Source organism: Schistocerca serialis, chromosome 1 (assembly GCF_023864345.2).
Source record: "Schistocerca serialis cubense isolate TAMUIC-IGC-003099 chromosome 1, iqSchSeri2.2, whole genome shotgun sequence".
NCBI lineage: Eukaryota > Metazoa > Arthropoda > Insecta > Orthoptera > Acrididae > Schistocerca > Schistocerca serialis.
Genome location: NC_064638.1, coordinates 283738955 through 283766308, shown reverse-complemented (window position 1 = coordinate 283766308; position 27354 = coordinate 283738955).

Here is a 27354-nt window from a genome sequence, read left to right as displayed (position 1 = left end):
GCATGCCGCTACAGCGTGGACGTGAACCGTATGTGCAGTTGACGGACTTTGAGCGAGGGCGTATAGTGGGCATGCGGGAGGCCGGGTGGACGTACCGCCGAATTGCTCAACACGTGGGGCGTGAGGTCTCCACAGTACATCGATGTTGTCGCCAGTGGTCGGCGGAAGGTGCACGTGCCCGTCGACCTGGGACCGGACCGCAGCGACGCACGGATGCACGCCAAGACCGTAGGATCCTACGCAGTGCCGTAGGGGACCGCACCGCCACTTCCCAGCAAATTAGGGACACTGTTGCTCCTGGGGTATCGGCGAGGACCATTCGCAACCGTCTCCATGAAGCTGGGCTACGGTCCCGCACACCGTTAGGCCGTCTTCCGCTCACGCCCCAACATCGTGCAGCCCGCCTCCAGTGGTGTCGCGACAGGCGTGAATGGAGGGACGAATGGAGACGTGTCGTATTCAGCGATGAGAGTCGCTTCTGCCTTGGTGCCAATGATGGTCGTATGCGTGTTTGGCGCCGTGCAGGTGAGCGCCACAATCAGGACTGCATACGACCGAGGCACACAGGGCCAACACCCGGCATCATGGTGTGGGGAGCGATCTCCTACACTGGCCGTACACCACTGGTGATCGTCGAGGGGACACTGAATAGTGCACGGTACATCCAAACCGTCATCGAACCCATCGTTCTACCATTCCTAGACCGGCAAGGGAACTTGCTGTTCCAACAGGACAATGCACGTCTGCATGTATCCCGTGCCACCCAACGTGCTCTAGAAGGTGTAAGTCAACTACCCTGGCCAGCAAGATCTCCGGATCTGTCCCCCATTGAGCATGTTTGGGACTGGATGAAGCGTCGTCTCACGCGGTCTGCACGTCCAGCACGAACGCTGGTCCAACTGAGGCGCCAGGTGGAAATGGCATGGCAAACCGTTCCACAGGACTACATCCAGCATCTCTACGATCGTCTCCATGGGAGAATAGCAGCCTGTATTGCTGCGAAAGGTGGATATACACTGTACTAGTGCCGACATTGTGCGTGCTCTGTTGCCTGTGTCAATGTGCCTGTGGTTCTGTCAGTGTGATCATGTGATGTATCTGACCCCAGGAATGTGTCAATAAAGTTTCCCCTTCCTGGGACAATGAATTCACGGTGTTCTTATTTCAATTTCCAGGAGTGTATTTACTTCATTTCCTGTATCATTCGCAAATATTACGAAAATGTGGCATTTCATAGATAAAATTATATATTCACCACAAAAAAAATATGTCGGCAGAAAACAAAAGTGGCATTATGAAATTGGCAGTACCGTAAGTTTCCGATCTGATACTAAGGGTTACTGTAAGTAGCAAGCCGAATTTTGCTCGAGCGTTATCTTACGATTCCCTTATTAGGTTTGTATCTGCCTGCTTGTAGCTCTACTAGAAAAGAATAAAAAAATCTGGCTTTCAGAGAGTCTAGAAAGGCGAACGACAGCAGCTTGCATCTGGTAGCCAAGTATATTACCTGAGAAATGGTATTTTCCTATAGTGGGAAGACATCCTTTTGTGGTTGAATTGTTGGCAAATACCAGTCAGACGTGTGCCGTTGGTTTAAGCGTTTCGGTGTATTGAATTTCTACCAATGATTTTTCTACAGGTTTTTTCTGTCCCAAACTTGAGAGTCTCCCTTTAGTATTTTCACGTCATCTTGGTGAATTTTGCTCATAGTATTTTCGAGTGTGTTCCAGAATTTTTCTACGTTTTTGGTATTTTTCTTATTTTCGATGTTGGTGGGGCCATGTGCATTGATGAGTGTTTATTTTCTACTGGGGCTCTGAATGAGCATAGTCATAAGTCTATTGTTGACGGGTGTGATTTCTTTGACAGAACTGATGATAGATCTGTGTTCGAGAAAAGCCATGCCGAAGATTGGTACGCCTTTCGCTACCTTTTTGTTGTATTTTGCTCTTGAAGAAGCAATGGTTTCCACAATGCAAGGTTTCATTGTCAGTTAGTCGTGGTTCTTGAAGACCAATGATGAGAATTTTTTGTCGGTCGATTTATTATGTGAGATTATTTAGTTTTCGTATTTGGATCAATGTATCGATTTTTTATTATAAAAAAAAGTCCTTATGTGTGTGAAATCTTATGGGACTTCACTGCTAAGGTCATCAGTCCCTAAGCTTACACACTAGTTAACCTAAATTATCCTAAGGACAAACACACACACACCCATGCCCGAGGGAGGACTCGAACCTACGCCGGGATCAGCCTAACAGTCCATGACTGTTGCGCACTAGACCGCTCGGCTAATCCCGCGCGGAATGTAGTTTTCAAATGCATGTTTTCTGCCTGTAGGGAAATTTACCAGAGATCTTCGATATTCTCTGCCGTGCTAACATGGCCTGCCCATAATCCGAAATTCCAAATGCCGGCTGTCGACAGTTTGCACAGTTCATGTTTGCTTGTGTTTCATTGGTTCGTCCTCGGTGATTCCAGGACCGGACAGGATCAGAGGGTGTTGAAGGCTTTTGAAGCAAATATTTTCAGCCGAGCTCATTGAACTAACAGACGGTGACCAGAGTAGCGGTGATTTTCACTCAGAAGTGCGTGGATTTTGGGTTCAACGGATTGAGCAGCCGTTAAGGATTGTGTTAGTATTTGGTTCACAACAAGTATTTGATTTCCTCGGTACCACCCATATGGGGGAGGGTATCCCCTATAGGCCCCACGGGATTACTATTATTATTATTATTGTCATTATGTCATCAGCAAATCCGATATGGTGCATCTTCCCACCACTGAAATAGATGTGCATTGTTCGACTCAGTATTTCCATCACATAAATATGGGTTATAATTACGTTACATTGCTGCTAGTAGACATATTTCTCACTTTTTCTTGGGCAGTTGCTACCTGTTACTCCATCATAGGAATATATGTGCGCAGCATTGTTGCAATACAGACGTTCAAATTATCCGATTTCTGTAATTTCATTTCGATACCAGACCGTTCTAATCGGATTCAGCGAGTCAGGCTTAATGTGGATATCCGAATACGACTCTCATCATTTGATAGACTGGGTAAACCGCATTCTTAATCGGACGGTTGAATCTAGATCACTTATTTATGACAGGGCCTAAATTCTTAAACAGTGTGAAAAATAATAATACAATGTGCTTATTAGTAATATGTTATTTAAATTTAAATATATGAACGAACGAGCTAACAGTTTATTTACAGGGGCAGAGCCCCATCCATCAGAGCAGAGCAGTGCGAGATTGCTTCCAGGGCCAAGAGAGGATAAAGCTGTTGCCGTTTGTTCCACGATCACCTTACATCAACCAGATAGAGAATATGTGGGCAGTGGTAACAAGGTCATTGCCATGTGGACCTACAAATGCAAACAACCTTTGGACGAATTAGAAAACGTGTGGTGGAAAGTAAACCATCACGCTACTCTGTCGACGACTTAATGAAATCAATGCCCCTACGCCTTCGAGAAATCTTACTTAATGATCGTGGGTGGGTTGGTTACTGAAAGTATACTCGTCCACAAAAGCGATGTGGACAATTATCTGATAGTCGGTCAAGCTTTGCTTTGTCGCAGCTGTTTAGATACAAGTCCATTTACTTTCAGTCTCCTCCTTACAATTCTTGCAATGCAGGGTAATCGGAAAAACTCATCCACTCGGCGCCAACTGAGGAATTGACTGCTGCATGTATTGTTCAACACACAGTAGTTGTCACCCTCACTGGAATCAATGACTGTGTGTGTGTGTGTGTGTGTGTGTGTGTGTGTGTGTGTGTGTGTGTGATTTCGTGTTCACGCACAATCTGAATCAATACTATTAACATTAAAGAGACAATCAACTGCGATTAGCAGTGCCCAATGCCGCCGTGATCTGTTTATGTTGACTGAGCGTGGACGCTGCAGCAGACGCTTCGCCATAAACAGAAAGAAATCACTTTGGCTCTGACTGCAGTGAGCGGATATCACTGCCTGCGTGTTCTTATAGTAACCAACGTGAGACTCTACCCACAGATGCCATGGAGCAATTGCAACGGGTATCATGTCATTAGTCATCAGAATATTAACCAATGATGAAATGTCCACTCTATTTGAATCCCAAGAAAATAGGAACCTTCTCACAAAGGAATGTGTGGTGATATCGAATTGTATGCAACATACAAAAAATAACTGCAGGGCTTTCATGTATGCAGTAGTAGCACACAAGGAAATATTATGTCTTGGAAGCGTATATTTCATTTTCTCTTCTCAAAGTAGCGCCCTTGTTTTAGTATGAAGTGAGAAAAAAAACACTAAAAACTTAAGTTCCTGAGAAGCATATCAGTCATTTCCTCTTGTTATATCATAACTTTTGTTTTAGTATGAAGTTAAAAAAACAGACAGTTTAAGGTTGTGAAGCATACTTGTATACTTAATAAAAGGTTCAAATGGCTCTGAGCACTATGGGACTTAACTTCTGAGGTCATCAGTCCACTAGAACTTAGAACTACTTAAACCTAACTAACCTAATGACATCAGACACATCCATGCCCGAGACAGGATTCGAACCTGCGTCGGTAGCGGTCGCGCGGTTCCAGACTGTAGCGCCTAGAACAGCTCGGCCACCCCGACCGGCATATTTGTATACTGACCATCAGTTATTTGACGAAATATGAACTTCAATCTGATTCGCATATATATGACATGGGTTAGCGCCGGCACAAAGCAATGACTAAGGGTTGGATACCGTTGAAGTCCCGTTATACTGATGGCAAGACAAATGTTCGCAAATCACCCCTATTGCCTCAAAAAACAATTGCATCTTAAATATCGAAGGACCGACGTTCACACTGTCACAGCGCGTTGAAATACAGCTAAGACGGCAGATGAATATTTGTGACCGACTGGGCTTCGAACCTGGACCTCCTGCTTACTAGACAGACATGCTGATCACTGCACTATTATTTTTTTTTAAAGTTTGAGAAGACTTTCAGCACCAGGTAGGCGGAGGCAAAGAGGGCTGGGGTCCAAGATCCGAGGCCTGGCCTCAATGCCTCTCCCATACTTGTCACTGAGCAGTTGCATCATTCCCATGTATTCCATGTTTGCACCCATATATACCTTTATATTGTGGAACAAAATTGATGTAGTAAGTAAGGTAAAATGAGGCCCCCACAACCGCATGAGTGGTCGACTGTGAAGAGCGGACAAATTGAATAGCTGGGCGGCGGCCATTAGAGTGGTAAACTGACACGCGGAGTTCGAATGTTTATACATCGCTTTTGGTTATAAAATGCCTTCCCTTGAGTTAGGTCACAAACATAATGCCTCATCTAAATACGTTACTACAATATACTTTTTAATTTATGAACAAACAGCAACTAGTCACTGTTTATGAATTTATCTTACGTACTACATGGAATCTGTCGTAGCTAAAAGTTACGTACTGGACCCCTAGCATTTTTCGTACTTCATTTACGATAGATGTACGCAAAATGCATCAAAATACTCGAAGATTTGCCCACTATATTTATAGTGCTTTGGCAACTGACGACCAGATTATCAAGTTTCAACCTAACCTAGACCATGAAAACACTCCAGATCAGCCAACTTTCTTCAAAATGATCAGAACATATAAAATGGTATTCTGTCGGTCGGAAATGTTGCCTCCTGACAGCGTGAAACCATTTTTGTAACAGCTATGGTTTTGAGAAAGGAAACCTGCAAATAGATGCACAGACATTATACTAATACCGTGTTACAAAAACATTTATTAAGCAAGTGCATTGACATACAAAACAACTTAAAATATTCACTTACCTGTGAAATGTAATATTCGTTCCTTTCTCGAATTTATTTGTACAATTAATCGCTGCACGACTCTTCACCATTGTACTTCTTTTGATTGGAACGTATAGACAGTAGAATTACGAGTAACAAATACTGTATGTACGTCCCAACAAATATACAACGTTGAATCAGGGTCTTCATAAACAACAGTACTACACAACACATCAGATTACAACCACTATAATGGCGTCCAGCCGAAGGTTCAAATTATCCCGCGACTGCAGCGCCATCAGTGAGTCTAGTTATTTTTTACAAGGTCTTTGGGTAAAATAAATTACAGATTGCCGCCTCCAAAGGCGTGCGTTCCTTGTAGAACTTAAATTATAACAGTGAAAAGGGTGACGGAAAAATACATAACAAACATTCATTCAGAAATATATTCACATTTTAAGTTAATATGCTCTTAACCACAATCCGACTTTGAGTCTCTCTTCAGTTACAGCTAACCAGTGCGCACCTATTGCAGTATTGTAAGAACCGAGTTGCAGTATTTTGGATTTAAAATTTTGTAAATTCGTTGTCAGAACTTATGAGACCAAGCTGCTTAGGTCATCGATCGGTCCCTAAGCTTACGCACTACTTATTCTAACTTAAACTAACTTACGCTATGGACAACACACACACACACGTCGGAGGGAGGACTCGAATCTCCGACGGTAGGCACTGTCGGGACGCAGCAGCCAACCTCTTTTCAGTACCTATCTACACACGCTCCTCGTCAGACGCGAATTCCCATCTTTGCCGCATACAACATGCGCGGCTCTTTCGGGAATGTCCGAAAGGAAAGACTCTACGAATCCGGGTTCGAACCTGATCAGGCACATATTTTCATCTGACGCCGTTGTTCTGTTTTAATCCTGGACGTCTATCCTTCAATCTTTAACTGATTAACAAGGCTGTCTATTTCGATTCGTAGTGTCTGTTCTTTCGGACCACACATACACACACACACACACACACATACACATTTTTATCTTAAGTGCTATTCCGAAAATGTTTGGCAACTCAGTGATAGTGCCGGACTGGAGCTGCATCAACCTACTCATTTCACTAGATATAGTTGTAATTTTCTGAACAATTCCTGTTTAATAAGTGACAGCGACAGTGTCTCTCATCGTTTACGTTGTCGGAAACCTGCTTCTCTCTGCCCTAGCCTATATTATAGCAATGAGTGATTGCTCACATTCTTGATACCTCACTGGACGTGCTACTGCAACTGTAGCCAAAGATTCAAATCCCGCTGGAAAAGTAAGTTTCAAGTCAGGTGGTTTTGCTCCTCCCGTACTGTCATTGAAAACGATCACAACGAAATTAAGTATAGGTATCCTATGAAACCCTTGAGTTCATACTGTGGTGCTGTGAAGCTGAAAAAAGTAGTTTTTCACAATTAACAGATGACAGATGGAATTTGTCAGATTCCTCTAATTATGATTGCATTATTATCTGTTGATTCACATGCGCTTTTCTGCCGCTTATTCTAACTGTTATTTGAATGTTAGAGCTGGAAGAATAGAAACATTAAATTTTCGCCATATGGAATGTTCGAATTCACCCTAAGTCTTCACTTTTCGAACGAAGTCAGAATATCCGTCAGGAAAGCTGACAACAAGCCAGGCCATGCCTGTTTTCTGGTGGATGTACCAATGACAGTGATCTCAATAACAATATTGTACAGCAAATATACATTGCCAACTCAACCACTGGAGAAGTTCCAAAACTATGAATCGCGTCTGGTGAATACGCTTTCAAGGTTTCTGTCCGATTAAGTCAGTAAAACACAAATAATTGCCACAGTTATTAATTTATGACATTTAGTTTGCATTCAGTGCATCGGTGTATTACAAGTAATTGCACTCTAGCCCCTAAACCTAGTTACAGAAATGCGAATAAGACTCATTGACATATAATGAGGATCTTGCGGCCCATGCCACCCGCAACTTTGAAACGAAGCTATAGCCACTTCCGAGGTCACTCACAGAACACATCAGCTGGTATCCTTCCTGGCGGTATAACTGAAACTTGGCAACAGCGCAGAACATGTTTGGCAACTCTGTGACCGACGAGTTACTTCCTTGATGGCACAGAACTATCCTGCTAAATTCACTTGATATTATCGTGTCATTTCAAGTTAATTCTTTTGAGTCCACGAAAGTCGTTCCACATGAGAAATACAACTACTGTCGCCTCTTATGTTGCGGTTTATCTGCCATAGCGCTTACTGGGTCAATAAGTAAGTGGATGACACCGCGCCTATTCGCTAGCTCATAGGTAAGTAGTCGGTTCTCAGCCGTGGCAGCGTGCGGACGGCCCCGTGCGCCGGCCAGTGCTCCGCTGCAGGCGTTGTTTACTTCCGCGTCGTAGCTTTAAGGCTTGTGTCCGTCCACTGTGAACAACATGTCGAGCGCTTACCGCCGTGCGACCATTTATGTTTCCTTCCCAGCTGAACATGCGCGACCTCGTGCACATGAAGTTGAAACGTTCATACGTGAAGAAGTTCGTTTAGATCCTAACCACGTTATCGGAATCCATTTTTCGATCACGAGTAGTGTCGTTCATATTAAAATGACAAACACCGAGGTGTGTGAAGATGTTATTCGCCACCATGCCAATGGACTTAAGTTCAAATATTCTGATGGTCACGTCGGAGCTGTAACACTTGAACTCGCAGAGTACGGTCAACGCACGATTAAGGTGTTTGAACTACCTTTTGAAGTGCCGAAGGACGAAGTTGTCTCTTCGTTACAACCATACGGTAACGTCATCGGTTACGTAGAGGAAAAATGGCAAACCATCACGACCTACCATGTCCTTAATGGTGTGCGTCGGGTCGAAATTGAACTGAAAAAACATATACCATCATATCTGACCATTGGCGGGGTGCGAGCCATTGTCATGTACGACGGCCAACACCGAACATGTGCGGGTTGTGGACAAGAAGGCCACGTCAGATCCGCCTGCATGCGACGCCGCCTGATCCAGACGCCGGTCGGCAAGGAAGCGTCCCCAGCGGTGATGACTCAGATCCCTGTCACATACGCCAAGGTTGCCCAGGAAGGTAGCACCTCTACACAGAGTCTTCCTGCTCCGTTGACGTCGTCTGATCAGGTAGATGCAACCGCTCCTGAGATTCCTTCTGAGGTGCCACAGACGCCAGATCCTGACCTGCCGAATCATCGCAGCTCTGTGACTGAAAATGCTACTGAGATGGACGTTGATCCGGGAGTGGTACCTACTTCTGCTTTCCTTCAGACTGGTCCGGAGTCAGACGAAAATCACCCGCAATCGGACTCTGAACGACCTGTTCGAAAACAAGGATCGACACGAAAGAGAAAGAAACGTAGCAGTACACGTCCTGATGAATCCATTCTACGGATGGATACCAGGGATGCAGACCCGAAGATGGACGACAAACCACTCTTTGATGACCAAAAGTCTGATGCGAAACACCCGCCACAGGCGACCACTGGCAACGAACACCCCTCCTTTCTGGCGCCGTCGCCCCCACAGGTCGACGTTGAAGAGAGCCTATCCGATGAGACGAAAACTACGTCTCCTCTCCACGTGGATGATGTGCACAGCCGATGCCCTACCGCAGTATCAGTCTCCCGGGCAGACGACGTGGAGATCGAAGGGACTGGGGTGGATGCTGCTGAGGATGGGGCACCCCCATCGGTTGCGCCCGCGCCCGCAATCTCTCCACAATAGCAGCCTCTTCAGCGGACCGGCAAGATCGACGACCTCTCGCTCCTGAAGAAGAAGCCCCACCTGTGCCTGTGAGACTCCAAGACCAGCATTATCGTGTCGCAACGATTAACCTCGCGACCAGTCGTGCGCCCCACAAACTAGCGCTGCTCCGCGATATGATTTATGATGCGGACATAGATATTGCGCTTTTTCAGGAAGTGCATGTCGCCGATTTTTCACCACCACATGGCTTCACGGTGCATCTTTCTCCCGCTTCGGACACCGGTAGTGGTGTTGCCATCATCTTACGCGAAGGTCTTCCTGCCGAAGATGTCCTATACCTCCCCAACGGCAGAGGTATGGCCCTTACGCTCTTTGGTGTACGCATCGTCAACATTTATGCGCTGTCGGGCTCCAGCTACCGTCGTGAACGCAATGCCTTCTCCGCGAATGAAGTTACACCCCTTTTTATGGGACCACACGATGACTGGGTCATGGGTGGAGACTTCAACTGCACCCAGCGACCTCAGGATCAATTGCCGCGTCACTCACCATGCTCAGCTCTGGAAACAGTCGTCACGCAGCTACAATTTGTCGACACGTGGAGACATGTTCACGGTGATCTTTTGAGCTTTACGTACTACACTGCGCACTCCTCTAGCCGACTGGATCGCGTCTACATCTCGCGATCCCTAATTCAACACACTCGACAGGCTGAAATCTGGCCTGTTGCTTTCTCAGATCATGAGGCTTACTTCTGTGATGTTGTTCTCACAAGACAGGCAGTATGGCACGGACATGGTTTATGGAAACTGAACACGGCACTTCTTAATTCACCTGACTGTCGACTTCTAATAGAAGACACTTGGATCACATGTAATAGTCGCTGACCCACGTATCCGTCTACCATATCCTGGTGGATCCAGTGTGCAAAACCTGCTCTTCGAAAAACTTTAATCCGGTATGGCAAAGATGTTGTCGCCTGGAGGAAGAGCACTATGGACTTTTACTACAGGATCCTACGAGAATGCTCCACGATGCCAGCCTCCCCTGAGCGCCATACAAGGATGAACCAAGCTAAGGCCCAAATCTCCAATCTCATGCGAAGGCATTTGGAAGGAGCGATAGTACGATCTCGTACTGCTGATCGCATGCCTCATGAACATCCGTCGATGTACCATATCATCCAAGAACGACAAAATCGACGCCGAAAACTGATTCACGTCCTAACAGATCAAGAAGGGCGTCGCTACGTAACCCAATCTGCAATAGGGAATGTGCTTCACGCCCACTACCAGCAGCTCTACCCCGCAATTCCACATTCCCTAGAGTTGATCGAGGAAGTCTCACACCTCAACTTCGGTGGTATCCCAGGAGATGCGGCGATTGACTTGATGTCAGAGGTGACTGATGAGGAAGTCCGCGATGCGATCCGGTCAGGAACCATCAATCGCTCCCCAGGACCCGACGGTCTTCCCCTCGAATTTTATCGCACCTTCCGTGATTTGTTAGAGTCCACCTTCACCTCCATCTGTCGGGAACTGATGTCTCCGGAAGTACCTGTACCGGACGCTTTCATGGAAGGAATTATTATTCCTGTACATAAACCGCACGGTGGCAACAATATCAGTGATTATCGGCCCCTCACCCTCCTTAACAGTGACATGAAAATCTTCACTCGCCTTTTGGCAGCATGACTTAAAAACGTTGCTCGATATGTTGTGTCGCCAGACCAAGCATCTTTGGGAGGGGATAATAATATCCGCACGGCTTTATGCCGCTACAGGGATATGATCGCCGTTACCCAGGCACAACGCCTCTGTGGGGCACTTGCGTCTTTGGACTTTAGTCAAGCTTTTGATAGGGTTGACCATTCGTTCCTTACGGCCGTTCTCCACCATATGGGTTTCCCAGTCGCCGTTATCACGGTAGTGATGCGCCTTCTGCGGGGTGCCTCATCCAGGATTATGTCACAGCTACATTAAGTGGAATGTCGGGGACGCCAAGAATCAGCTCATTCTGTAGAAACTGCAAATACAGCCGATCAGTAAATCTGGGAACCAAATAAACTGATTCAACGATGTGGTCTCCCAGAATCCAGCACAATACGTCAGCACCCCAGTGCGCATGCGTGTGATGTGGTCGTAGACCTCAATATTCCCAGGTCCGCTACAGCTCTTCTTTGTCCTAATTACGATGAGAAATGGGTATTATTGGGAGAGACCTAATGCCTTTCATAATATTACTAATAAAGGCCACACTATTATTATAGGTTGAAGATTACTCGCGACGTTCCGGTAAACATATGGTGCGTCACGGGTTGGTCTTTTCACGGCACGTAGTACCTGCAAAGCTTCCTCTGTTCTTAAACGCATCTCTGTACGACTAAAAACATGCGCGGAAGGTAGACGTCGCATTGCAAAACGTTGTGAATGCAGGCTTCGTGCCCCAGCTGCATTTCGGTGCGTCTCCCCATAGATCAGTATTATATCGGTTTAGTCTTCCTTGGAGTACATTGCAGTTGTTATCTGTTGGACTGTAAGACCTGACTCGAACTATAGATGGCCACGTGACCTTTCCAGAGCAGAACCGGAAGCAAAACGCATGCAGATGGCGGCAAGCTCGGTTGACGTTGGCTTGTACGTGCACTTCCCCTTCGAGTAGCAGTGACGAGGCAACACTTCTTGCACTAACGTATGCGGGGTACATAAAACTACAGAGGACGGCTAGCGTGGGCCACCTGGTAAATTGTAGATATTCAGTGTAAATAAATATTCATATTTTTAGACTGTGTTGCAAATTTATGTTCTATTGGCACCTTGTCACAGCAGAGTATGTTTATAATTTGTTATCATGCATACAATGTCACCTTGTAGGGAACAATCATAGGAATTTCGTTTTCCCCTACCGTGGGTGTCTGGGCTGAATTTATAGTAGCATTCAGTTACAACATCCCCTCGAGTATCACTAGATGAAATACCTGACAATAACTGCAACTTAAATTTACTTTTACTTTCAGCATAATATGATATTCATGTAAGATACCATATACGTTTTATCAGTGGGGAATAGAATACAACATTCCGTCACTGACGATGTCTTTACAGATGGACCGCAAGTTTGGACTGGGAAAAGATGGGAAATAAAATCTGAGGTTTACTCTTCAAGGGAACAGTACTGGCGCTTACCTTACCCTATAAAAACAAAAACCTCGATTTGGGAAGAGGATTTGAACTGCCATCCTTCTAAAACTCGTACAGTGATCAAATGGTCTTTCGCTGAAGATCACAGCGTAAAGGCACAAAATTAACTGTTACACTGAATAGAGTTCTCGACATCAGTGAATCAGATTAAACGAAGAACTTATTTTGTGCATCCTTGAAAGTTCCGCAATAGAGACATATTAAGGCATAGCTGTGGTATGTAAGTAAATAACGGGTCTAGCCCCAAAAAAGGGAAATTAGGTTTATTGGTGAAATTCCGCTGTAAATATCAAGGCGAATAACATAATTATATTCTGACACGAGTGCCAGAACGCGGGAAAGCAGTGTTCACAGGTACCTAAAGGTGGAACTCATGTCTGCCATGTGCCAACACTGTTAGTGTCTGGGCGCGCACTTGTGTGAAGTGCTGACAATTGAAGTAGCTCTGTGGTTTGTTTACAACAACAGAGCATTGCTGAAGTAATTATTACCAAAACAGAGGACGAGGGGTGGAGGCAGCGCTCAATCTGAAAGGAAGAAACTAGGAGGCGAAGAAAAGAAAGCAGCATACTGGAAAATACTGTACCGTAATGCAAAAGAACCTTGCAAGCACCAATTAGACGTTGAATATCATATTTACATGTATTATTAGGCTTGGAATCAACGTGAGAAATATTAAAATATTTTAATGCGTTTAATTTATTAGTGGAAGAAATTTCGTATCGAGAAAAATCACTGTCCGTATTATTGTATTATAATTAACTACTTGTATGGAATATTTTACTTATCTAACAGAAAACGGAAACTTTACGGAAACAAAACATAAGTTTTTGGTAAAAGAATGATTTTGTTTGTCTCAAGATCGTGATTTTGCTCATATTGAGAAACAGAAAAGGCTAGCAAAGTGTGAAGTACCGAAAGATTTAGTTGATGTCATTACTGAATTATGATGTTATGCGAGAAAAGCTTTTTATGACTTTATCTGAACTGCTAAAAAAATATGAATTTCACTAACGCACGTATTTCAGAAGTATAGTGGGTCAGATTGACTGTTGAATGGCTAGGGGTACTGCAATTTCGGTCAGCTATCATTCTAGCTGAAGGGTTCAAAAAATATTACGTCATGAAGAGGAACTGACATTTAACATGTGCAGCTGGAAACACTACACTGTGAAACTAGGTTGTCTGAAGGAGAGAGAAGGGATTTAGCTAAAATTGTTGCATTTGCAAACGAGGAGACCTGTAGTTTTACGAGAACCATGTTAAATGACGAAAATGGCCATGATGGCACTTGTCTCACCATTTATGTTACAGCCATTCTCTAACGTTTCATTTTCTTCAAATTGTGTATCATTTTGTTCTTAAACCTATTGATGTAGAATAAAAACACGTATATGACATGAAATCTGTATAGTTTTTGTGTTTGTGTCGCGATCACAAATTTTTATACTGCTTTTGTGTAATTGTTATACAAGTTTTGTTAATTATCTCTAAATCAGTTTTTCGGCACTTGGCTGTAATCTTACATGCCACAACTATTGAACTGATAAGATATCACTTCAGACAATTTTATTTACACTCACCATCCACAACCAACACATCCAGCTAATACGCTACAATATCCGATGCTACGCTTTGATCATAAACTAATATACTCGTAGAACCCTCATGCACCAACTGCCAAGAAGCACACAGGAAACAAATACTACGAAATTTCTTCGTCAGCTAGACATAACACATTTCTGTGATGCTGAACCACTGTTTTAGCTGCTGAAATACTATTTTTTCCTTTAATTTCATATATGTAATCAGATTTGTTTTTAACTATGACTGATAAAAGTCTAAAATTTTTAAGTAATAGTGAACTGTATGTATGTTGTAACTGAAATATTTTATGGGAAACGAGATGTAATTTGTAAAACGATGTAGCGAATACACGGTAAAGCAGACACACGATATAGTGCATACAACGACAGATCGAAGTTCTTATTATTATATAAAAATCTTGAAATAGTGTTAGTGGTGGCGCGAGAGGGGTATGAGCAGCAAGTCCATGAAATTGCGAGTTTCATTGTGAGATAAGAGCCACAGGATGTGGCACGCTAACTGTATGTCTCCGAGATCCAAAGAAAGAAGAGCGCTGCCGAATAACAGCAATCATTTGGGCAGTACAAGTGACGAGTAGTATCAGGAAGCGAGTTATCACACTGAGGAAGATTGGAACATTGTGGCTGTCGAGCTACTGCTTCGAGTGTGTCACATTAAATGCTACAGACTTTTAGGTGCGAAAAGGATTACCAGGTTTTGAATTATACGAGCAGTACAGTATTTGTATGAATTATATATGCAGAGAGTGGTAATCGTTTTCTATATCATGGTTACCTGGAACAGATTCCTGTTCCTGTTGTTCTGTATTTCGATTGTCATGCTTAGAATATTAATTTTGACAGAGACTGACGAAACTAACTGAAAAAAACCACTTTGCTTGATCTTAGTTTCATCTGCTTCCTGAGAAAAATCCCGATAACTCGAGAACAACGTAAAAATAATTACTGAAAGACTTTGTGACAATGTTGATTACACTGTATACGACATTAACTTTTCCAGGATCGGATACAATCGATTTCCAAAAGTATACAATATCTTGCATCTCGCCATTGCCCATATAAAATGAAGAGCCAAAGAAACTGGCTCACCTGCCTAATATCCCGAAGGGCCCCGCGAATACGCAGAAGTGACGCAACACGACGTGGCATGGACTCGACTAATGTCTGAAGTAGTGCTAGAAGGAATCGATACCATGAATCCTGCAGGGTTGTCCACAAATCCGTAAGAGTAAGACGGGGGTGGAGATCTCTTCTGAACAGTTTGTTGCAGGTCATCCCAAATATGGTCAATAATGTTCATGTCTGGGGAGTTTGGTGGCCAGCGGAAGTGTTTAAACGCAGAAGAGTTTTCCTGGAGCCACTATGTAGCAATTCTGGACGTGTGAGGCGTCGCATTGTCCTGCTGGATATTGCCAAAGTCCGTCGGAACGCACAATGTACATGAATCGATTCAGGTGATCAGACAGGATGCTTACGTGCGTGTCACCTATCAGAGTCGTATGTAGACGAATCATGGATCCCATATTACTCCAACTGCTGACGCCCCACACCATTACAGAGCATCCACCAGCATGAGTATTCCCTTGCTTATATGCAGCGTCCATGGATTCATGAGGCTGTCTCCCATCTGTACATGTTCATCCGTTCGATACAATTTAAATCGAGGTTCGTCCGACCAGGTTACATGTTTCCAGTCATCAACAGTCCGATGTCGGTGGTGACGGGCTCAGGCGAGGCGTAATGCTTTGTCCTCAAGGAACACGAGTGGGCCTTCGGCTCCGAAAGGCCATATCGATGATTTTTCGTTGAATGGTTCGCACGCTGACACTTTTTGATGGCCAGCATTAAATCTACACCAATTAGCGGAAGGGTTACACTTTTGTCATGTTAAACGATTCTCTTCACTCGTCGTTGGTCCCGTTCTTGCAAGATCTTTTTTCGGTCGCAGCGATGTCGCAGATTTGATGTTTTACTGGCTTCCTTATGTTCACGGTACACTCGTGAAATGGTCGTACGGGAAAATCCCCACCTCGGAGATGCTGTGCTCCATCGCTCGTACATCGTCCACTTTATTCTTGATAACATGCCATTGTGGCAGCAGTAACCGATTTAACCATCTAACAACTGCGTCAGACACTTGTTGTCTTACATAGGCGTTGCGACAGCAGCGCCGTATTCTGCCTGTTTACATATCTCTGTATCTGAGTACGAATGACTATACCAGTTTCTTTCGAGCTTCAGTGTATTACCTTTTGAACTTAAAAGTGTCCTCGTCATAACAAGTTAAAAGCACGTTCGAGAATATTCTTTAACGGACTGAAACGTTCTACAACACCCTCGAATATTCTGAAACATTCTACAACAGTCTCGATACTTTTGGAAGATTCTGCAACATTCACTCTGGAATATTCTAGCACATTGAAGAACAGTATGGCCTGTCTCATCCACTTGGTTACTCGATTTTCAGTTGCTTTTCCGACTCCTTGTAAGAATCCACTAGGATGGTGCCCTCTCTTGATCCAGATATATTCCATTCCCTGAAATGGCAGCCACACGTTGTGGTGGGGGAGGCGGGGGGGCGACTGAGGGGCTGTTGTGGATATAATGCTCTAGCATGGACAAACCAAAATTACGGTTACTTTATATGTTGATTTTAACGTTACTTCGAAGTGCTTAAAATCCAAATTCGAAGAACGTAATAGTAAATGAAATTTGTACTTACTGTTCGCAACAACTATAGAAAAGAACGAAGTCTGACCATTTTTTTGTAATATTTTGATTAATTAGATAATTTTTTTTTACAAAACCGTGATTTTGTTGCTGTCTTGACCGTCGAACTCCAGGACTGTAAAATATTATTTTAGGGAAATTCTGTCAATCAAGGAATGTTACTAACGAGACTTCGAAAACTGCAATTGCATATTGCGCTGGGTAGCAATAACAGGCACACAGTATAATTCTTGCCATTTATCGAACAACAGATCTAAATTGATTAATTTTATTCTGTTAATCGATAATTCAGTAATTCTAAATTTTATGTTCCTAATTTTGGCGTAGTTTAATTTTACGATCCCACTTGGAAAAATTTACTTCTGTTCGAGTAATGTTGCTGTCATCCTAACAAGTGCAACTCAATTTTATGTAAAAGTATTTTTAATCATAACTAATTAGCTGGCGAAGAGTTCTCGGGCTTCCAGCCGGGTGGCGATGTCTTCAAACTGCGACGTTTCGACGAGTGACATACTCATCATCTTCTGGCGAAGATGATGAGTATGTCACTCGTCGAAACGTCGCAGTTTGAAGACATCGCCACCCGGCTGGAAGCCCGAGAACTCTTCGCCAGCTGTATACGCCGGGAAAGCATACATTCACATTCATAACTAATTAGTTCAAAAGCAAGTAGACCGCATTAAGACTGGCGACTTCATTCTTTTATCATATTATTCGTATTTCACTAAATTGACATTATAATCAGACATATTATGAGCTGATAAACAATAAATTTAACTCTATAATTAAGTTTCCTTAAATTATGTCTTGAATACATCGTGTGCTATTACCAAGCGAGGTGGACGCACATTCGTAAGGAATGTGGTTCAAACCTCCCTCTGGCAATCCAGATTTAAATTTGCAGTGATTTCACCCACAACTTACTTGCATTAGCTGTCTGTCCTTAGCCACCTCGAATGATCTTGTGGCTGACGAGTCGTTAAAGCTTAATGTTCCTTTCCTCTAGTAAGTTACATCTGAGTTCTTTGGACTGCCACAGGAATTCGACATGAGCAAAATAAAAATGTTTCTGAAAGGAAAAGAACATTTCCACACACCATAATCATGCAGTACAAATTTCTACAGGATTATTCACAAGTGCCGACGGGGTTTCAGAAGAAAATTTGGCAAAAGCGACAAGAAATTATTCCAAGTTTCGATTCATAATAAGAGCCGTGGTGTATTTGAAGAGCGCGCCACTAATTGGCAGTCCTGTCAGAACATGTAGACAAATCATCTGGTCCATGATGTCACATCGAAACTGTTAGCGCCTGCATATACAGGTGCTGGCGTTTGCCACGTCCCCCCCACCCCATTATTTAGACCAGCCTTCCAGTGCCTACAATGTGAATTTAAAAACTCGAGAGACGCTCTGTGAAGTATACGTCTTGCAGTTTTTGTGCAGTCGCCTTCTGAAAACCCGAGAGGTGCTTATGAACAATATCGTCGAGACAAGTCGATTTGTTTATTAATTAGCTAGTTAAAATTGTCTTAAGTGAGTTCTAAAGAAAACCTCTGAAGGTACTGCTGTTTTTGAAGTTCATGGGACAAAATTCGAGGTAATTAGTTGCTCTCCTATACAGAATCAAAAACACTGTTCACAGTGAGCTTATAAAATGAAACGTTAGTAAACGGCTAATGAATGCTAAGGATGCTTAACTTTAATGAACTTAAAATCAAGCTAGATTACGTATGAAGGAGGGTCATACGCTTTTGTTTGTCTTTACTGTTTGATTTGTGTTTACTTGGTATGGAAAAGAAACTGAACGGAAGAACTTGGCTGTAGCTTTTAATGCAGCAGATGAAGACGACGGGATACGTTGTAATTTATCAAATACAGGCTGTTTGGGGAGGAAAGGTCAATATTTTACACAGTGGAAGTATAAGTAATTCTGAACAAAAAAATGTTATATGAACATAGCTCCGCAAATACTTCGTTAGGGAGGTATGGGTATTGAAAGTAATTTTAATTCTGCAGAATAGATGCGCGCAACTTGAACGTATACGCAATACAACTGGACCGAAACGTGATTTTTTTGAAAAGAATTTACAGAGAAGTACAATTATCTTACACATTTTTACATAATGTTTATTTACTTTGCATTTAATACATTATGCATTCCAACATGCATGTTACATGTATTCAGTTGCAAAAGACTTACCAAATCTTTTACAAAAGGCTTTAACACTTATCGTATAAATGTTGTACAGTTCACAGAACAGTTGCCAATATCCCACCACGAACGCCAATGCACTTATGCGCTATAGCGATAACATATTATGTTGCTTGTTCAGTTGCCTATGTTGGTTCCTAATCAATTCAGTAGCGTCCATGATGCGACGAAGCTGTTCATCTCGCTTATTTACCTTCACTTTGTGCACCTAAGATTTCATCCAACCCCATAAGCAGAAATCTAAAGATGTAATGTCAGGTGGTATTGGAGGCCAGTTAATAGCACCCCCAGGGCCAGACCAGCGATTAGGGTAGGTGCGGTTTAGATGATCCCTCACACGTAGGGTAACATGTGAGGGGCATGTTGAAAGTACATTACAGTTCGCTTGGCCAGAAGAACGTCTTCCATTAGTTCCACAAATGAGTTTTCCAAAAAATGCAGGTACCTTTCTCCCATCAATCGCTGATTGAGAACCAATGTACCTGTCAAAAGCTTACCGATCATGCCACACCAAACATTTATGGCAAAACGAACTTGGAAATTGCTATACAATGAAGCGTGTGCATTTTCCTGTGACCATCGATGATTATTGCGTGTGTTATTTATTCCATGTCGTGAAAATTGGGATTGGTCAGTGAGTAGTATGTATGGAAGCAAATGACAATTCTCAATTACCTAGTGACAGAATTGAAGTCGTTGGGCATTGACACCCAAACGTGGAGATTTTGGACACCCTGTATGTGAAACGGATACAGGTTTTCCCCATGTAATGTTTCCCATACACGTGTCTGTGGAATATTCATACGCAGGGACATTCTTCGTATGCTCGTACTGGGACTTCGCTCAGCACTTGCGATAATTTCTTCCTGTTCTTGCAAAGTTTGTTGACGTGCACACTCGGCCGAAAAATGTCTACTTGAAAGAGAGCCTGTTGCACGCAGGTAATCGTCGGGTAGGAAAGCGCCTGTGGTATTCCTCTCTTGCAGCGGTAGAACTACCGTCGCAAAAGCCATAAGCATACACCGTATCTGCATATTCCTCATTACTGTAGGCGTGTGGCATTGTTAGCAGCGATTGTACGAACACGGTTAACACCATACACAGCATAGCTAACCGATCCGTCGCCGGTACACTGCACAATGCGGCATACACGGCACAACTGCGCAAACAACGGGTGATTACACTACGTACGTCGCATGACCATAATACGTGGTAGGTTGCATAGCGTAAACATGGCATGTACCCTTGCATTGTTTACAAGAAAAAAACGTTACTGTCCAGTTATATTGCGTATACTTTCAGGCTGTGTACATCAATTTTGCAGAATTAAAGTTCCTTTCAATACCCATACTCCCTAACGAAGCACTTGCGGACCTATGTTATAAAATTTTTTGTTCCGAATTAGTTATACTACCACTGTTTAAAATATTGACATTTCCACCCCAAACACCCTGTATATGATATTGTGATGATATGGTGAGGGTAAACGCTGAAAGAAGTATTGTGTATTCAAGTAAAGTGGGCAACTTGGTTAATAATGTATTACTTTGTGAGAACAGAAAACTGTAGTTTTTGATCTTAAATACTGTCATCTGGATTAACATGAAGCAAATAGCTCTGAGATGGTGCGTTCTTGCATAGTGCTACGTTTTGTGGTGGAAGTTAGAAGTAGGTGATGGCTGATTACAAAGTTTTTTTTCTGTGTTTTTAAGTGTAAAAACGTGTTTGTTGGTTTTGTGGAAGCTTTCGTCTGCTGCCTATAAGTTCGAAGAGCCGACTAAATGACGGTACGTAGTTACAAATAGGTTACATGTGCTGACTATTCTGTAAAAGAGTTAAATATAACTAACATTTTTTCAGTCTTTAGAAAGCGATAGAGCGAATTTAAGTAGATTAAAGTGGTAACTTTGTGATAATACACATACCTGCAGAAACAAATGTAATAGTAATGGAAGTTGTAGAAAACAAGTCTCATTAATGAAATTAGGGACAATTTGTCAATGGTTTATCAAAAAGGCAATGTTTTAACTGTCATAATTTTGTTTCTAAATATGGTATACAGTTCCTCAGGATATTGCGTTACTTATGTCACGATTTTGTTTTCTCTCCTACCACTAAACATGTAAGTAAGTGTCTTAACAGTTTGATGTAATTGCATATCTAGGCAAATATTGTACCAAATTTGTTGTGATTTGGTTTCTTTTAGCGTATCCTTCCACTCTATAGATACTGAAACAAGTCTATAACAGTTTCGTTTAATTGTCTTGCTTCATTTATGTAAGTTAGTTTTTGTTTTAATGAGCAGAGGCCAGCAGCTATTTGAATTTTAAGATGGTCTGCAGAATAAATGCCCCAAAACTGGCGAATCTGGAGACAAATAGTTTTTTGCCTAAGGATAAAACAGAAGTAATAGCACTGTACAAGTACACTACGTATTAAAGTTGTAACTGTGTGTAGTAGGAAAGCACTTGGTCAACACAGCTTCGTGAAACATTAAAGTCTACTTTACCTGTGTTAGACTTTATATCGCTATGTTGTCATGACTTGGCCGAAGTGGCCGTGCGGTTAAAGGCGCTGCAGTCTGGAACCGCAAGACCGCTACGGTCGCAGGTTCGAATCCTGCTTCGGGCATGGATGTTTGTGATGTCCTTAGGTTAGTTAGGTTTAACTAGTTCTAAGTTCTAGGGGACTAATGACCTCAGCAGTTGAGTCCCATAGTGCTCAGAGCCATTTGAACCATTTTTTTGTCATGACTTGGGTGGAGGGGGAGGGGGAGGGGTGGGAATAAATTGTGACAAATAATATTTCCATTTTCCGGGCCGGCCGCAGTGGCCGAGCGGTTCTAGGCGCTACAGTCTGGAACCGCGCGACAGCTACGGTCGCAGTTACGAATCCTGCCTCGAGCATGGATGTGTGTGATGTCCTTAGGTTAGTTTGGTTTAAGTAGTTCAAGTTCTAGGGGACTGATGACCTCAGAAGTTAAGTCCCATAGTGCTCAGAGCCATTTGAACTATTTTTTTTTCCATTTTTCGGACAGCTCATCGGACATAAAACCTTTATTGCTAACAAAATTAATAAGCTACAATATTCCGAGTATGTGGAAATTCACTGTCCCCGTACTTATGTGTGTAGCGTTATAACGTTATATGAAGGCGTGGTGTCTATGCTTTCGCACAGGTCTGAAAGAATGGACACCACGCAAAATCCGCAGCTGTTAGACATTACACATAAATTGAATGTGAAAAGGGAAAGAAAGGAAAGGGAAGAGAAGGGGGTTACTGCTGTCAGCTAAATCGGGGCATTACGCGGCATCAGCGGCGACGAGTGAAAAGACGTACCGGACCGGGGTTTGAATCCGGGATCTCTTTTTACTAGGCAGGTGCTTCATCCACTGCCCCATCCGGAACACAATGTTTATCGCAAGCCGCGCAGAGTATCCCGGCATACCTCACGGCCGATCCACATTCCCATCGAGCGCCACCTATGCCCAGTCCTCTCCATGTTCCTCTGCTCCCAAGCAGATCTGAGCGTCTGCCCAACCACGCCGTCGTGGCAAGCTCGCAACGCCAGAAAAGTATCTACGTCGGTCATACCTGCTGGGAACGGCGCAAAGTGGCCGCACGGTTTGAGGCGTCCTGTCACGGATTGCGAGACCCCTCCCATTGGAGGTTCGAGTCAGCCCTCGGGCATGGGTATGTGTGTTGTTCTTAGCGTAAGTTAGTTTGAGTAGTGTGTGAGTCTAGGGCCCGATGGCCTCAGCAGTTTGATCCCTTAGGTATTCACACACATTTAAACCTTCCGGGAGGGTGTACTGAGGCCGCTTCAGCGCTGCACTCTCATTTCCGTGTCACGGTCAACAAGTGAAGACCATAGAGACAACATGGAATACACGGACACGTCTTGCTGGATGTGCCGAACTGACGCGAATTGGGAGTCATTAACGGATCATACAGCCGGGATATTGAAATTTATATTAATAAAAAAAAAGAACATAAAGGTGATTTGTGAATGTGTACCTGTTTGCCTTACCTCTGGATTGTTTCTTTGCAAGTGTATAGTCTCTTTATGATGATGACCATGTTTGGTTTGTGGGGCGCTCAACTGCGGGGTCATCGGCACCTGTACAAAGTCATAATTTTTACACAGTTCAGTGTAGCCACTGTCACGAATGATAATGATGATGATGAAGTGAAGAGGACAACACAAACACCCAGTATAGTCTCTTTATGAGTGTAAGGTATTGCATACGAAAGAACACCATTCATAGAAACGAATAAAGTTTGTGAGCTAACCTCACGTTTACAGAGAAGAGCTAAATGTGTCTGCGAGAATGAGAGGCAAATCTGATTGCGAAATGTAGATAAAATATGCCCTGTCTGAACGGAAAATTTCTGTTTTTTTCTTTAACCTAAGCTTTAGAGAGAATAATTAATGAATTAATGTCAACACTCTTAATTGTTAATTGATCGTATGAAATCGAAAACCCTTATGTCCTACATTTGACGTACCTGTGTCGCAATGGGAAAAGCGTTGAAAATGTTCCCGTAGAAACGTAGAAAAGGTGCATCTTAATTTCTGAGCTACTGCTAGCTGCAGGGAATCGCGGTAGTGCAATGCGAACTTTAAATATATGCAACACAAATTTGGTTCTCACAACATTTATCTATCATAAAATAGAGTGTTCACCAGGTAAAGGGTGCTTTATAATGACGTGTGATAATCTGTTGCTCTCCAGACACAAATTTTTCTCGAGAAGCTATATCAAAATAATTTATCCAAAATAATATCTCAACAGTATTTCATTTAAGATATTTCAACATTGAAGACCTAGTAAGCAATAAGAAAATATTTCGTTAAATATTACCATTACAGAAGATCAACACTGGAGAAATAAAAAAATGTAACTCAACATGAAAATTTATGCTAATGTAAAAGTCCTGATACATTCTGTTGTTAAAGACCTCATACTAGTTCTATCAAGTTCGAGGTGGGGGCGATTTGAAGTTTATGTGTATAATTTCTAACTTGAACTTTACAGTGTGTGGAAGAATTATGTACTGTCATTGTTTTCATGGGGTACCTGCCAGGGTAGCCGAGAGCACTAATGCCCTGCTTCCTGGACTCAGGTAGGCTTGCCAGCCCCGGATGGAATCCGCCCGGCGGATTAACGACGAGGGCCAGTGTGCTGGCCAGCCTGGATGTGGTTTTTAGGCGGTTTTTCACATCCTGCAAGGTGAATGCCAAGCTGGTCCCCACGCTCCGCCTCAGTTACACGGCTCGTAGATATCTGAACACATTCGCACTATTCCATGGATTACACTAGATACAGGCAGTTGGGGTATACTAATTCCGTCCCAGGGGTAAGGGATGGTGGCAGGAAGGGCGTCCCACTACCCCTTAAAATTAACATGCCACACCTGACTAACCAGCAGACCCCACAAGACGGTTACTTCCTTTATTGGCATCTTCCATTGAACTTAGAAAAATTTTGAATGGGCTACGGTTTTTCCTAAGTACTGATATTTTCTCTTACTCAAATTTTTGTACATTTTGGGGGGCGTTGATGGGCTGGTTGCGCTAAGAAATAATTATTCAGAAAAAAATTCGATACGATGCACCGTTTCTGAGTTAATTGGAATTGAAATTAGCCAGTCAGGACGTTGTGTGAGCGAATTCGAGCGGCCCATCATATACAGTTAGGTGTCAGCTGTTCTCATACAGTACATGTCAGCGCGCGAAACTGTTTAGCCTGAGGCTCATAAGATGGTTCAAATGGCTCTAAGCACTATGGGACTTAACTGCTGTGGTCATGAGTCCCCTAGAAGTTAGAACTACTTATACCTAACTAACCTAAGGACATCACGCACATCCATGCCCGAGGCAGGATTCGAACCTGCGACCGTAGTGGTCGCGCGGTTCCAAACTGTAGCACCTAGAACCGCTCGGCCACTTCAGCCGGCCCTGAGGCTTAGGTTCGATCCTTACTACCATCCCATGTCCAATTTTTGTATCGCGCTCTTCTTTGATTTTAGGAAACCAAATGAAGCACACGTTTGGGGACACTGTGTTTGGCGGGCTCTTGAATTTGAGTACGTGACAGCCGAATGGCAAACTTCAGTAGTAATTACCTTGGAAATGACGCAACGTAGCTAATTCCCCTCTTAACAATTGTTAACAACCTACACTGCAACACCAATGCAAGCTATTGAAACTGTTTCTGAAAACCCCGTATACGGTCATTATCAAACTCCTAAGTGTTACCGCTTGTGTTGCTTTATATGATGATACATTTTGAGGCTTGTTGTATATGGAGATTATAAAATTGTGATTTTGTGGCTCTGTTTAGTGCATGATATTTTTATTTTTATTTATTTTTATTTTTAGTTTTACTTTTCTACCTTCAGTTTCTTTCGTAATAAAAATTTGTTAGTTGTGAAATTTTGTTACACGTACGTCTGGAACCCAGATCCAGTAGTCCCTCTACCGTCACACTTATGTTACAACGACTGCTAAAAGAATCAGATATTTGCCCAATTTTACGGTACCTCGAATTTGTGCATACCTTTGTGAGCAAATACTACTGACGCAACTGAAATCCTAAATGGCAACGTTTCTCTACAGCTACTTTCCAGAATAATTCCTAATTCGTCTAATTCATCTGAAACCCTTAAAACCGAAGTCCGTGGAAAGGGTCGCAGCAAATGCTGTGGTCGGAGCCTATCTGTTACATACTTGTTCGTGTGCAACACCCGACATAGGACTTACGACTTCCGTGAAACTGTATACGAGGAGTATTCATAATCTTATAATTACGACAGCGAAGAAATAATATTAAGCAATTAATTTTTTGTTTGTGGGTACGTGTCTGCGTTCTTGTATACACTGAAATTCTCGTGTAGTCCATTGATAAAGTGGCTTATTGCGCGATTTTTCTGAATCTGAAGAGGAACAACGCTGCAGCAATCTATACTGAGTTAATGGCAGTATACGGCATTACTAGGCCATCACATTACATTAACGTTAGGTTGCGCATACAAGCTTCGAATGTCGTTAAACGAGTCTGAACGACCAGTTATAATAATAAGCATTACAGCCTAGACGAGACAAACGACGATAATACACACATCAAAAAATATTCTGCATCACCTCGGCTCCGAGAGTTCCGGAACCTGTACACAAAATTGCAATAGAGATCAACATAAACATCATTTCTGCCTTTTTAGTCACATTGCACGTTGTACCACCACACAGCAAGACCTTCAGAGGTGGTGGTCCAGATTTCTGTATGCTCCGTCGGCCGATGTGGCCGAGTGGTTCTAGGCGCTTCAGTCTGGAACCGCGCCACCGCTAAGGTCGCAGGCTCGAATCCTGCCTCGGATATAAATGTGTGTGATGTCCTTAGGTTAGATAGGTTTAAGTAGTTCTAAGTTCTAGGGGACTGATGACCTCAGAAGTTAAATCCCATAGTACTCAGAGCCATTTGAACCATTTTTTGTACACCCCGGTTCCTCTAATACCCACTGGCAAGTCCTCTTCCATTGATGCATGCCTGCATTCGTCATGGCATACTATTCACAAGTTCATCAAGGCACTTTTGGTCCATATTGTCCCATTTCTCAACGGTGATTCGGCGTAGGACTCTCAGAGTGGTTGGTGGGTCACTTCGTCCATAAACAGCCGTTTTAAATCCATCCCAGGCATGTTCGATAGGGTTCATGTCTGCAGAACATGCTGGCCACTCTAGTCGAGCGATGTAGTTATCCTTAAAGAAGTCATTCACAATATATGCACGATGGGGACGCGAATTGTCGACCATGACCTCGAATGTATTGCCAATATGCTGCCAATATGGTTGCACTATCGGTCGGAGGATGGCACTCACGCATCGTACAGCTGGTACGGCACCTTCCTTGACCACCAGCGGCGTACATCTGCCCCACATACTGTCACCCCAAAACAGCAGAGAATCTCCGCCTTGCTGCACTCGCTGGACAGTGTGTCTAACGCGTTCAGCCTGACCGGCTTGCCTCCAAACACGTCTCCGACGATTGTCTGGTGGAAGGCATATGCGACAC